This window comes from Balaenoptera physalus (genome assembly GCF_965194825.1).
Source record: "Balaenoptera physalus genome assembly, chromosome: 6".
Classification (NCBI taxonomy): Eukaryota; Metazoa; Chordata; class Mammalia; order Artiodactyla; family Balaenopteridae; genus Balaenoptera; species Balaenoptera physalus.
The window spans coordinates 89,979,730-89,992,723 of NC_138885.1; the positions used below are offsets into that span (position 1 = coordinate 89,979,730).

The 12,994-nt window shown below is 33.7% G+C and overlaps 1 long non-coding RNA gene across 1 annotated transcript in view; it reads right to left on the minus strand.

Annotated features, from left to right (window-relative positions):
- Nucleotides 1-12,994, minus strand: part of LOC309663430 — a 355,502-nt gene that overhangs the window by 153,638 nt on the left and 188,870 nt on the right. The window lies entirely within an intron of this gene.

Here is a 12,994-nt window from a genome sequence, read left to right on the forward strand (position 1 = left end):
GTAGTTTCCCTACCAAAAACATGAAAAAAAAAAAAAGAATATTTACTTGCAAGGATTGTTACAAGGAATAGAAATAACAATATATGTGAAGTGTCTGTACGTGCCTAGCTCAGACTGGGCACTCAACAAATATTAATCATCATTATAATAGTTCTGAAAAGTTAGCCCGTGAACCTTATCTTATCCCTCTCCTTTCCTAGGAGGTCAATTATACTTTTCTTCCCCTTCAAATCCTTAGAAAAATAGAAAGAAAACAATATGTAACAGATTCTCCTGATTCAGACAACAGGTCGGTTCTTAGAATTTACTCTTCACAGTGCTTTATTTGGTACATTATTCAAGTCCAGCCTCCAGAAATATTAGCTCTTTTTCTTTCGATCAAAGAATCTAATCAACAGATTGTAATTCTATCAAAAGTTCTATAAAAAAATAGTTGATGGGAAAGTGTACGGAACTTGGAATCTTTGAAAGCGCCTGATCACAGGAAATGTGAAGGCCTCCTTCATAAGCATATGTACTCCCTCACACACTGAATAATGTTCCAGATGTTTTGGGGCAGCACTCCTCCAGTGCAGCTGGTCTCTGCAGCAGCCTACCTGAGATGTTCTGACACTTCAGTCATTCTAAGAGATGTGCTAAGTAAAATTTCATACAAGATGTTCGTCTGGGCTATCAGCAGTTAGCTGATTAAAATGAAATGATTACTGGTAAATTTGAGATCTAGCCATTTGTATACGTGTTCATGGTATGTAAAAGAACAGTACCAGATATTAGTAAGAAACTTGTTTTTAAACTGCCATTTGTTTTGAAAGTGCCACCATAGCAAAGAACTAAACTCCAAAGAAATTTATTAGATTACGTTTGTAATTTGTTCTTTTGATAATGTAATCATACTAGACTTTGCCTCAAATTTTCCTTTAACTAATGAGTTCTTGGCCAAATGGCCCAAGATTTAATTCCAAAGAACTAAAGTAGTGAATTCAAGATGCAAATATTTTATACAATCTGAATAGAAAAGCTGTACTAATGAACATTACAGCATCTGTAAAATATTGATGTGAAGAGGCAGTTTCTAACTGCTAATTCCTCCACTTGTATACGAAATCCTTTTCTTTCCTATCCAAATATAATGATTCACTGTATCTCCTACATACTGTCAATGTTATTATATCTACTAGGACTTCCTATCAGCAGTTCAACTGGTTCAAGTCTCTGCCAACTTGTTAAAAATGAAAACTTTTCTCAAACTTGTGATCCCACATCCCATCCCTCAGCCCCTCTCTTTAGTTCTCTTTTCCTATCTAAATCTAACATCTTTAAAAGAAAGGCCTACACTCACTGTACCCATATCTTCAGAACTCTATGGAAAATGTTATAACCAAGGTCACCAGAAACTTTTTGCTGTCACAAGCCAATGGACTTCTTCCACTCGACCTCTTATTTCTCACTACTGTTTATTCGCTTAAACTCAGAAATGCACTCTTCACTTAGTTTCCATGACAACACACCCTCCTGACTTCCATGCTAGTTCCTTGGATCCTTCTTTTCAGTCTAATTTTCAAGTGTTTCATCCTCCACCTGTTCCTCAGAGGTTGAGCCTTAGTCCTCTTCTGTACAACCCTTCTTGACAAATCATCCACCATTCCCATGGCAACAGTTAGTAATCCCCAGTCATCATTATTTACCACTCCACACCTTCTGTTCTCCCTGCATTTCCTATTTCAGGTAACAGCTTTATCAATCAACTGAACTGCTCAAGTTGGGAACATTAGTTGCTTTGATTCTTTGCTCTCCCTTGTTCCCCTATAATCCAATAGATTCTACTGTTCCTATCTCCTAAATACCTCTTGAAACCATTTACTTCTTTTTTTATCTCTTTATCCAGAATACTATCCTCTCCCTCCTGAAAGACAGCAACAGACTAGTCTGTTTCTACTTTTGTTTTATATCTATTCATTCTTCACACTGCAATGAGAAAAATCTTTCTAAAACACACAGTATTTCTAAAATCAAGTTACCACCCTGTTTGAAATGCTTCAATGGAAGCCTTTTGCCCTCATAATAAATTCTAAATTACCTAGCATTTTATATTATGATGATCCAAGCCAGGTTTAACTCTCCAACCTCATCTCCTCCTTTGCCTCCACAGTCCAGCCAGGCTGTGCTAAACTACTTGCAATTTCATCAGTATGACAGTCTCCTTTGTCTTTCAATGCAACACATGCTGTTCCTTCTGTTGGAATCTTCCCGCTTCCACTTTCTTCTCACCAGTATCTATTCTTTCTTTACTGAGATGCCACCTGTTCCCTTCTCTAACCACCTCCCTCCCAACCTAAGTTAGCTGTTCTTCCTGTGAACTTGCATATCTCCCTAGGCCTGTACCATAATACCACTTACCTTAATGTGTTTAATTATTTGTCACCTCCCTCCTCCACACCCCGCCAGAATGTAAGCTGTTTTAGGGCCAGTTCTTTCTTTCACCCCCAGCACACTGTACAGTGCCTGACACAAGGCAGGTCCTCGATAATATTCACTGAGTGCGTACATCCTTAAATGACAGGACTGGACAGTTGGAAATTGGTCCCTAGTTTTATCATATTTCCCACTACTACTCTGTATCAACCCTCCCCCCAACCATAACCAACCAATCAAACAAATGAACAATGCCACTGTATAGTCATGACTTTCTCTGCCTTTTAATTATCTAAGATCTTTCAGCCCAATTCATATTCTATCTCCTTGAGTTCTAAAATGACCTCTTGGGGCTTCCCTGGTGGCGCAGTGGTTGAGAATCTGCCTGCCAATGCAGGGGACACGGGTTCGAGCCCTGGTCTAGGAAGATCCCACATGCTGCGGAGCAACTGGGCCCGTGAGCCACAATTACTGAGCCTGCGCGTCTGGAGCCTGTGCTCCGCAACAAGAGAGGCCGCGATAATGAGAGGCCCGCGCACCGCGATGAAGAGCGGCCCCCACTTGCCGCAACTAGAGAAAGCCCTCGCACAGAAACGAAGACCCAACGCAGCCATAAATAAATTAATTAATTAATTAATTAATTTAAAAAAATAATAATAAAAAAAAATAAAATGACCTCTCAAATCTAAAGTAGAATTTTAAGACTCCTTATAATGTTTATCAACGCTTTGCCACTTCTTTCAAACTACTTGGATATATAAACGTTAGTGATTTATATTGACACATATTCTGCCCCCCTTACAGCTAGACCAGAAGCCTTTCAAGGGCAAGAACTCAGATTAATCAGAATTTAATAAAATTACACTGCATCTAACACCACAGCATACATGAGCACTAAATAAACATTTATGATTTCTTTCATTTAATCGGAAGATAATTATTGTGGCAGATGACAGATGGCCACAGATTTTTGGATACTCCTCCAGTTGAGTGGTGTAGTCTACCTTCCCTCCCCTCAAATCAGTAAGGCTCTATGAATGCTTTGACCAATGGAATATGGCAGAAGAGAAACTATACCAGTTTCTGGGCCCAGATCTTAAGAGGCTGGCATCTTTCACTTCCTTTATCCTGAAACACTCATTCTTAAAGCCTTGAGTCACCACATAAGAAGTCCAACCACCTGATAGTAGTATCCTATATACCCTAACATTACATGGAGAGGGAAACCAGCCCAACTCAGTCCAGCTTCTAGCCATCATCACCAAGGCACCAGGGAAGCCATTGTGGTCCCTCCACAGCTGGACTATCCACCAGTCAACAAGTGACCCAGTCTATGCTACGTCGGCAGCACAATCACCACAAAGTCATGCCCGAATTCCTGACTAATAGACCATGAGTATAATAAAATAATTGTTATATTAAGTCATCAAGTTTGGGGTGACTTGTTACATAGTAATAGACAACCAGAAACATTTATGGAGTGCCTACTAGCTTCTAAGCATTTCTTCTAGCACATTCTTCTACATTCTTCGACTTCCTTCACATCACACTTTTAATTTTTGGCAGTCTGCTGGGAAATGGTATATGCATTCTTCTTACTATGAGGTTAATCTCCTTTTCATATGTTTGTTGCCATTCAGGCTCACTCTTCAGTGAATTTCTTTTTCATTATTTGTGCCCATTTTTCTATTTTGTTGTTTGCTTTGATCCTAATGGTTCATGGGAGCCTGTTATACAATATTATTGGACACCAGTCCTTTATGGGTTGCATATATTATAAAGACCTTTCCTCAATTTGTGCCTTGACCTTTCCCTTTCTTTGTATTTTCTTTTGATGAAGTTTTATTGTAGTCAAATTTATCAGTCTTTCTTTTAAAGTTCATGCTTCTTCTACTTCAAGGAATTCTTCCATAACCTGAGCTCATAAAAACAGTCTCCTATATTTTCTGCTCTGCATTCTGAAGTTTTGCCTTTGATATTTAACTCTTGATCCACCTCAAATTTACTTATTCATTCACTCATTTTGATATGGTTTGATGCAGGAATTCTTTGTTTTTTTAACCAAGAAGAAAACCATTTGTCCCAACACCATGTATTGATTAGACTGCCCTTTCCCCAATGATCTCAAGTGCCAGTTCTCCCAAGTATCAGGTATCCATAGATACATGGCTCTGTTTCTGGGTTCCCTATGCTATCTTACTGGTTGACTTGATTATTCCTGTGCCAATATCAAATTTTTTAATAACTTTAGTAGTAATTTTTGACATTAGGTAAGGGAAGCTGCCTCGTCTGCAGGAGTGTCTTAGTATCTTGGTCCTTTGCTCTTTCATGTGAATTTTAGAATCTGCTTGCCAAGTTTGAGGTAAAATCTTCTTGGAACTTGGGTTTGTTTATGTGTAGGAATGCAATTGATTTGCATAAATTTATTAAACTTATTTACACTAATAGATTGTCAATTCTTTAGGGTTTCCAATGTGGACAACTATCTCATCTGCGAATGAATGAATCAAAGTTTTGTTTCTGCCTTACCAATCTTTATGCTTTTTCTGTGTGTGTCTTTTGTACAAACTAGAACCTCAAGGACAATGCTGACTGGACCTCAAGTACGATGTGATAGTAGTAATCTTGCCTTGTTCATTAAAAGAGAAGCTTTTAATGTTTCTTTATTGGTGTAATATTTATTCTAGGTTTTTTGTGGATGTCATTATCAGATTAAGAAATTCCCCTTTTATTTTTAATTTTCTATGAATTTTATCATAAAAGGTCATTGAACTTAATTGAATGCTGTGGTCTATATATAATGAAATGTTCATCTTTTCTTTAATCTGTTAATTTTGTTAATTTAGTAATAGATTTTCTAAAGTTGAACTAACATTTCTGAAATAAACTCAAAGTTTATGTTTTAATCATGTCTGGATTCATTTTTTAAATATGTTCTTTAGAATTTTACCCTCTATGTTCAAGAGTGATATCAACCTGTAATTTTCTTTCTTCATACTATTCATTTCTGGTTCTGATATCAAGGTTATACTGGGCATATAATATTAGTTTGTGTAAAATAAAAATAATCTGATTTTGAGCGCAAGAGCTCGCAGGTAAAATTATCTGGAACTGATGTTTACTCTATAAGATGATATTTGTTTTCCAATTAAAAATGTCAATGGTCATAGACTATTAAGTTTTCCACTTATCCTTGAATCAATTTTGTTATTTTTTACTATTCTAGAAATTTACTTATTTTTACCTATGTTCCAAATGTATTATTAAGTTTTCCATAGTACTCTCTTCCTTTTTAATATCTTGTACATTTATAGTTGCATCTGCTTTATTATTCATAATATTGCTATTTCTTCTCTCTTTTTAAACTCCATCTTCCTGGAGAGAGTTAACTGCATTTTCCTATCCAAATAAGTCTTGTTGATTTTGTATTTTATATCTTTTTTTTCATTTCATAAATTTCTGCTCCTATCTTAACTCTTCCCTTTCATACATATTCTCTGAAATTATATTGTAGTATTTTGTGTTTGGATGCTCAGTTTACTTTCAGATTGTCTTTTTTTAATAGAATATTAAAAGCTATTAATTTCTTACAAACTATTGCTTTAACTGCATCTCATGAGTTCTGATATGTAATATTTTTATTGTTGTAGAATCCAAACATTTTTTCTAAATCCCATGATTTTTTATACATGAGCCATGTAGAAATATATTTCTGAATTTCCAAAAATATTTTCAGAGGTATGCAATGGATTCCTAACTTTACTGAATAATGGTCAGTGAAAATGATTGGTAAGAAATTGATTTTCTGTAATTTTTTGAGATTTGTCTTATGGTGTAGTATATAATCAGTTTGGTTTTTTTTTTTAAATCTCCATATGCTTGAAAATTATGTGTATTGCTTGTCAGGGAAACCTTCTACATATAAACATTAAATTAAGCATTTATCATAATTTTTTATCAACATGATCTATCAACTTCTGACATGGATGTGTTAAAATCTCATCATGATGGTGTATTTGTCACTTCATCCTGGTTCTCTCAACTTTTCTTAATATGTTTGATACTATAATATTAATTGCATAATCTTACTCATGAACTCAAACTTTAATCAATATTTAATCAACATTAGCTCTAGCAATATTTCTCGCCCTTCAAAATATAAATTGTTTGGTATTAATGTAACTATACCAGCTTTCTTTTGACCAGTATTTACCTAGTATAGTTTTCCTCCATCCTTTTACATTCTACATTCCTGTGCTGCTGCATTTTATGCATGTTTCTTATAGACAGAATATAGCTAAGTTTTGTTCTTTTTAATCAGTCTGACAAACTTCGTTAACTAGAGTACTTAATCCACTTATTTTGATTGTGATTACTATTCTGATTGAAATAATTTCTCTTAATTTACCATATATACTCTATTTCATTCTATTTGGCCTTTTTCTGAATTTTTTAAACTTCTTTTAGACTAAGATTTCTTCATCTTTCCTTTATTTCCCATTAATATAGCTTGAGTGTTATATGCTCTTGTTTGTCTTCCTCTAATGGTTACCCTATAACTTTTAACATTTTCATTTAACATTTTTACTTTAATGAATTCTAAAGTTAATCAATTTTATTATTTTTCTGGTAAACAATAAAAACTTTAGAACACTAGAGTATCTCCCCTTCTTATTTTATATGCAATCAGCATTCAGCATTCTAGTTTTTAACCTTGATCTGTAACTCTACACAGTAGATATTATTTTTACTGTTTAATAAAGTCAATTATTTTTATTACATATCTACCATTTTCTTTACTCACCATTCCTTCTTGTGTCCAATTTTCATTATGGGATTATTTTTCTCCTGAGTCCACTGTTAAAATTCCCTAACTGAAGATCTTTTTAAAATAAATACTCTTGATCTTATATTTTGCTTCTATTCCTGAAATGTTATTCCACTGGGTGTAGAACTCTAGTATAATATTTATTTCTCTCAGTATTTGAAGATATTACTTCACTGATTTCTAACTTCCATTGATGCTGTTGAAAAGTCAGTTGTCAATATCAACCTCACTCATTTGTTAATATTTATCTTTTATCTCTGGCTGCTCTTAAGATCTTTTCTTTATACTTGGTGTCATACATATTTACTACAAAAAGATTAGGTGCAGATTTCTTTTCACGACACGGCTTAGGATTCATTTGGTTTCCTGAATCTAAGAACTTTAATAAAGTTCTGGATATTTTTCAGACATTATCTCTTTGAATATCGGTAACCAATATTCTCTTCCGAAGGGATGCTGGAGTATATATATGTTGGACCTTCTAACTCTGTCTTTCAAGTTCCCTAACTTTCTTCTATATTCCTCAGGTTTTTTCCCCCTGTGTTGCAGTCTGAGTAATTCTGACCTATCATCTGATATACAAATTATCTATATTACTCCATTTTTATTGCCAAATAAAACACATACAATGAAGTGTATACGAAGTGTATAAAACATAATGAACAATTATAAAGCTTGAACCCCACACAGGACAAGATATAATATTGATAGCACCCTCCCCACCATGTATTTCTCCCCAATCATAACCTACTCCCTATTCTCTAAAGACAACTGCCTTCCTGACTTTTTTGGTACATTTTTTTTTTCTAGAAACCTCTAAATATACATCCTTAAACACTGGATTAAGTTTTGCCTACTACTGAACTTTAGGTAAATTGAATCATACAGCATGGATTATTTTGTATCTACCTCATTTACAATACTACTAATTGTGATATATCTACATCTTATCATGCATATTTTCATATTCATTTTCACTCTGTAATAAAAATGCCTTAGGCTAAGCCAGCCCCAAATATCCATCTCACTTTCTGGGTTTCATTTTCTTCTAATTTTTGACTCAGTAATCTTGTTCTACCTGTTTGCTCTTCAATGTCTTCAAGCAGATGCATCATAAAAAATAGCCTGTCTAGTTTTTCTAGTTTTTCAAACTACATTGATTAGTCCAAATTATTCAATGAGCCACAACTAAATAAGAAGTCTCTTATTTCTCTCTTCTATTGTATCCCATCCATTGAGTTTATAAATTCAATTATTATATTCTTTATTTCTAGAAGTTAATTTTGTCCATTTTCAAGTCTTTATGGTCATTTTTCATAGTCTTTTGTTTCTTTAGTATACTTGCTTTTGCCTTTTGAAAATTATTTTAAATATATGTATACATTTATTTAATACTCTGTATCTTTGATTCTTTCACTTGCTGTTTCTATTGAGTCTCTGATAGAGGTTCATCTCTTTATATATGTAATTTTATTTTTAACATCTTTATTGGAGTATAATTGCTTTACAACGGTGTGTTAGTTTCTGCTGTACAACAAAGTGAATCAGCTATACATATACATATATCCCCATATCTCCTCCCTCTTGCATTTCCCTCCCACCCTCCCTATCTGACCCCTCTTGGTGGACACAAAGAACAGAGCTGATCTCCTTGGACTATGCGGCTGATTCCCTCTAGCTATCTATTTTACATTTGGTAGTGTATATATGTCCATGCCACTCTCTCACTACATCCCAGCTTACATTTCGCCCTCTCTGAGTCCTCAATTCCATTCTCTATGTCTGCGTCTTTATTCCTGTCCTTCCCGTAGGTTCTTCAGAAACTTTTTTTTTTTAGATTCCATATATATGTGTTACCATACAGTATTTGTTTTTCTCTTTCTGACGGCATTCACTCTGTATGACAGTCTCTAGGTCCATCCACTTCAATACAAATAACTCAATGTCATCTCTTTTAATGGCTGAGTAATATTCCATTGTATATATGTGCCACATCGTCTTTATCCATTCATCTGTCAATGGACACTTAAACAGATATGTTCTTCACTGTCTCTTTTCAAGGAATGTTTTCTTCCAAGTTCACTCTCTGAAAGTGTCATTCTTAGATGAGCCCAGCTTTATGAGAGGTGCCTGGTCTGACATCATAATCTACTGCTTGATCCTCAGGTTAGATCACCTGACACATAGCCAATGTTATGCTATCAATGATAGCAGGTACCCCTGGACCAATTGCCAGCTCCAGGGCCCACTAATTCTGTTGATTTATATTTATGTATTATTTCTGATCTCTGAAGATTTCCTCTTTTTTTTTTGGCCAAGTTGGCTACTGTTGTAAAATATTATTTTGTATTTATTTCAGCATTTTAGTTTTGTTATACCTGACACAGTTTCTCTTAATGTTTAAATCATAATAATGCAGAAATGAGCATTTAAAAGGATATCTTTAGTATGGGCATGGATTTCTGCTGATTCAGTGACACTTCTTACCTGTAACACCTTTGCAAGATGACTGACCAGATGTTAAAAAGAAAATTTATGACTGTGGAACAGAGCAGTTTTCTACAAGTCAATTTTCCCACAGATTCTCAGGCCCATGGATTTTGAGCCTCTACAATGTTGTTTTAACCAATTCAATTAACCGGTTTGTGCTTTAAATGACAAATCAAAAATATTTCACATTATCATAATAGATTATTGCTTAATTTATTGCAGGAAACATTCCAAGGCCCTAAAACATAGCATTTATTTAGAATCCAAGCAATTAGAATATTTGCCATAATGAGTATTAATTCTTTGTGGTTGATTAGAACTTCTCTCACAACCACAATGAAAGAAAAAGGAGAGACTCTGCGTTGCTAGGGCAGGTGAAGCAGAAACACAGAAGGTAAACATCTTGGGGACTATTTTCAGAAGATGATACATTCTTGCAGTGACACCAAGACTGTGGCGGAGTATACAACAACTGACTCCTTGGCATAATGTTTGAGATTTTTCAATGCATTCTAATTTTTGCTGCAAGCATATTAAGGAGATATATGACAATTTTTTAATTGCATGCTGAACTTTTCATGATGGCTCAGTTCAATAATTTTTTTTAAATTTTAGTTTAATTTAGTTTCAGTTGAAACTCATGTCTCTGAAAATAAATTTGTTTAGTAAAAGAACTTAAGAGTAGAGATTGGGATCACATATAATACATTCAAAGGATAGTGTTCTTGTAACTTTTCTCCATATAAATTTTGTTCAATATATGTATTCTTTGATCAAACCAATGTTAAACTCAAGTCATCAATCTTTTTTATTATTCATAGTTTAGTTCAAGTGAAATCCTTTTTAAAAATCTCTTAGACGCTACATTTTTAATATTTGCATAAATTTTTCTTCTGCTTTTAGGAATATTTTTAGGAAAAGATATTTTAGCAATTATAATGCAGATACAATGTAAAAAACATACAGAGAAGTACAAAATCACAGTAAAAACCACTCAGATTTCTACCATCATGTACAACATCTGTTGACATTTGCTTCATTTTCACATTTATTTATGTTTATTTATTTATTTTAAAGTTGTTTTATAAAATTGGTCATTCTATATATAATGTTTTATGTCCAGTTATTTTCACATTAAATTCTACTCTTGTCATTAGATATTTTTCCCATGAAAAGTAAATATGTCACAGATGTGTTTAATTTTTAATTTACTCTTTATTATTTTGGTTTTGCATTTTTTAGTATTATAAATTATGCTGTGATTAAATCCTTAAATTTATTCTTTGTCTTCATTCATTGTTATTTCCTAAGATAAATTCCTTGAAGTTTAATAATTAGATCAAAAATACTACTTCTCTTAAATGTTATTTAAATATTTTAATTCATATACATATATATGTGAAGATAAATTTTAATATTGTGTGCAAGGATCATTTATTCCCTGATGCCTCATAATGTTAGAAGGAATTGTGGGTGAAATATTTCTTCTTCATGTTAAATATTAATAAGCTCCCTAAGACTTTTATCACCTTATTTTCCTTCTCCTTTTGTACATTTAGTTCATACACAAATTAAAATACCAACAGAGATCTCCCTGTGGGATAATTGAAATGGTATTTCTTTTATTCACCAGTCTCGAAACCAAAGCACTTTTCATGATCACTTTTCATTATTTTATAGCAAGGAGGTATGCAGTGAAGGCTATTACCCAACAACCAGTCAATATTAATATACAAAAAGCTTGGCTGGCCAGCTCAAACCCTATGATAAGAATACTTGAATTACAAATTATGTGTATATAAAATACAAACACAAGATATGAACACTGATGATAGTTTTGTCCAAAATAAATATATATTGCAGCTCTTTTTCTTTGAACTTCCCAAATTAATTAGAAAACTTGTGATAATTTTCCTCATTGCAAATCCCACAATGCCCTCTTCATTCACTATACCATTAAAGCCTTTTTGAGGGATTAGAGAGTGTGCATACTAACCAAGCACACACAATGCAGGTGCAAATTATCAGTAAATTAGCATTTCTCATATACAGAACTCATTTATCTACTTTATGGCATTGAACCAGAAAATAAGAAAAAAAAAAAGTCATACACACAATCATAATAGATTTTACCTAATCTCATCTAATCAAATGCACATATTTCATGCAAAGACCTCAGATCCTCACTCAGAGCATATTTAGTATTATTTTGGTTAAAATCTAACTAGGGTAGTAATCTTATTTTCCAGTGAGTCACAGATTAGATGAGGCAAATTAGAAGTGCCAGGAGAGTATCAGTACTGGCCTAGAGGTACCTGAGGTCATTTAATGCATTTAGTGTTGGAGGAAACATCTCCCCATGTAGACCTCAGCACAGACCCACTGGTTACGTACAATGGAGTTCATACATTGACTCAAAGTCACCATGAAATGCTAAATTATACTCAGTAGTCTTTAAGAGGCACAGAAAATATGTAATCTGTTTCAGAAAGAATTTCGTCGAAACGGTTTGAAGTAATTTTAGGCATTTAAGGACTTGTATGGATCTTATTAACTCATGCTGTGTATGTTTTAATGTCTAACCTATAATAACTGTTTTTAAATCTTCAATGGCATGGTAAATATTCATTAACATTTAGAAATTCTGGCTCTCTGTCTAGTCTTCATCTTAACTGTCTTTCCTAAATCAGAGCTGTTAGTGGTTAAAGTTCTGTAGTAAAAAGTATCCAAGTGACCTCAGGAGCTAAGTCCAATCACCCAAATAGGAAATAGGCATCATTTTCCAGCTCACAGGTTATTTTCCCAGAGTAACCTTACTGGGTTACACCAATTAACCTCATATCACAGGAGAAGGTATATTTAATGCTACTCACTATATATTTGTTTAATATATAGTCAAAAATATCTGTCCATGACAATGTAGTATCATTTTAGATTATCATTCTGTAGAGAATAACAATTATGAATTTTAAACTCAGTCTGTGCATTGTTGTACACAGATGCTTAAGAATAAAATTTTTGACATGAATTGGTGGACATATGACATTGAGTACAGTTGAAGATAAAGTCATATTTTTTGTCAGTATGGCCATGTCACAGTAGTGACATGGTTATTACAAATTTGTGCTATCAAATTTCATCTGGGTCCTTACTGTTTCTCAATTAGTGTTTTATTCATTCCTTGTTGATTCTCCAGGTTGGATTCCTAAAGACAAACCTTTATTTTCCTTAGGCTCACAGTGCCCCCAACCTGTCTTCTTTCTT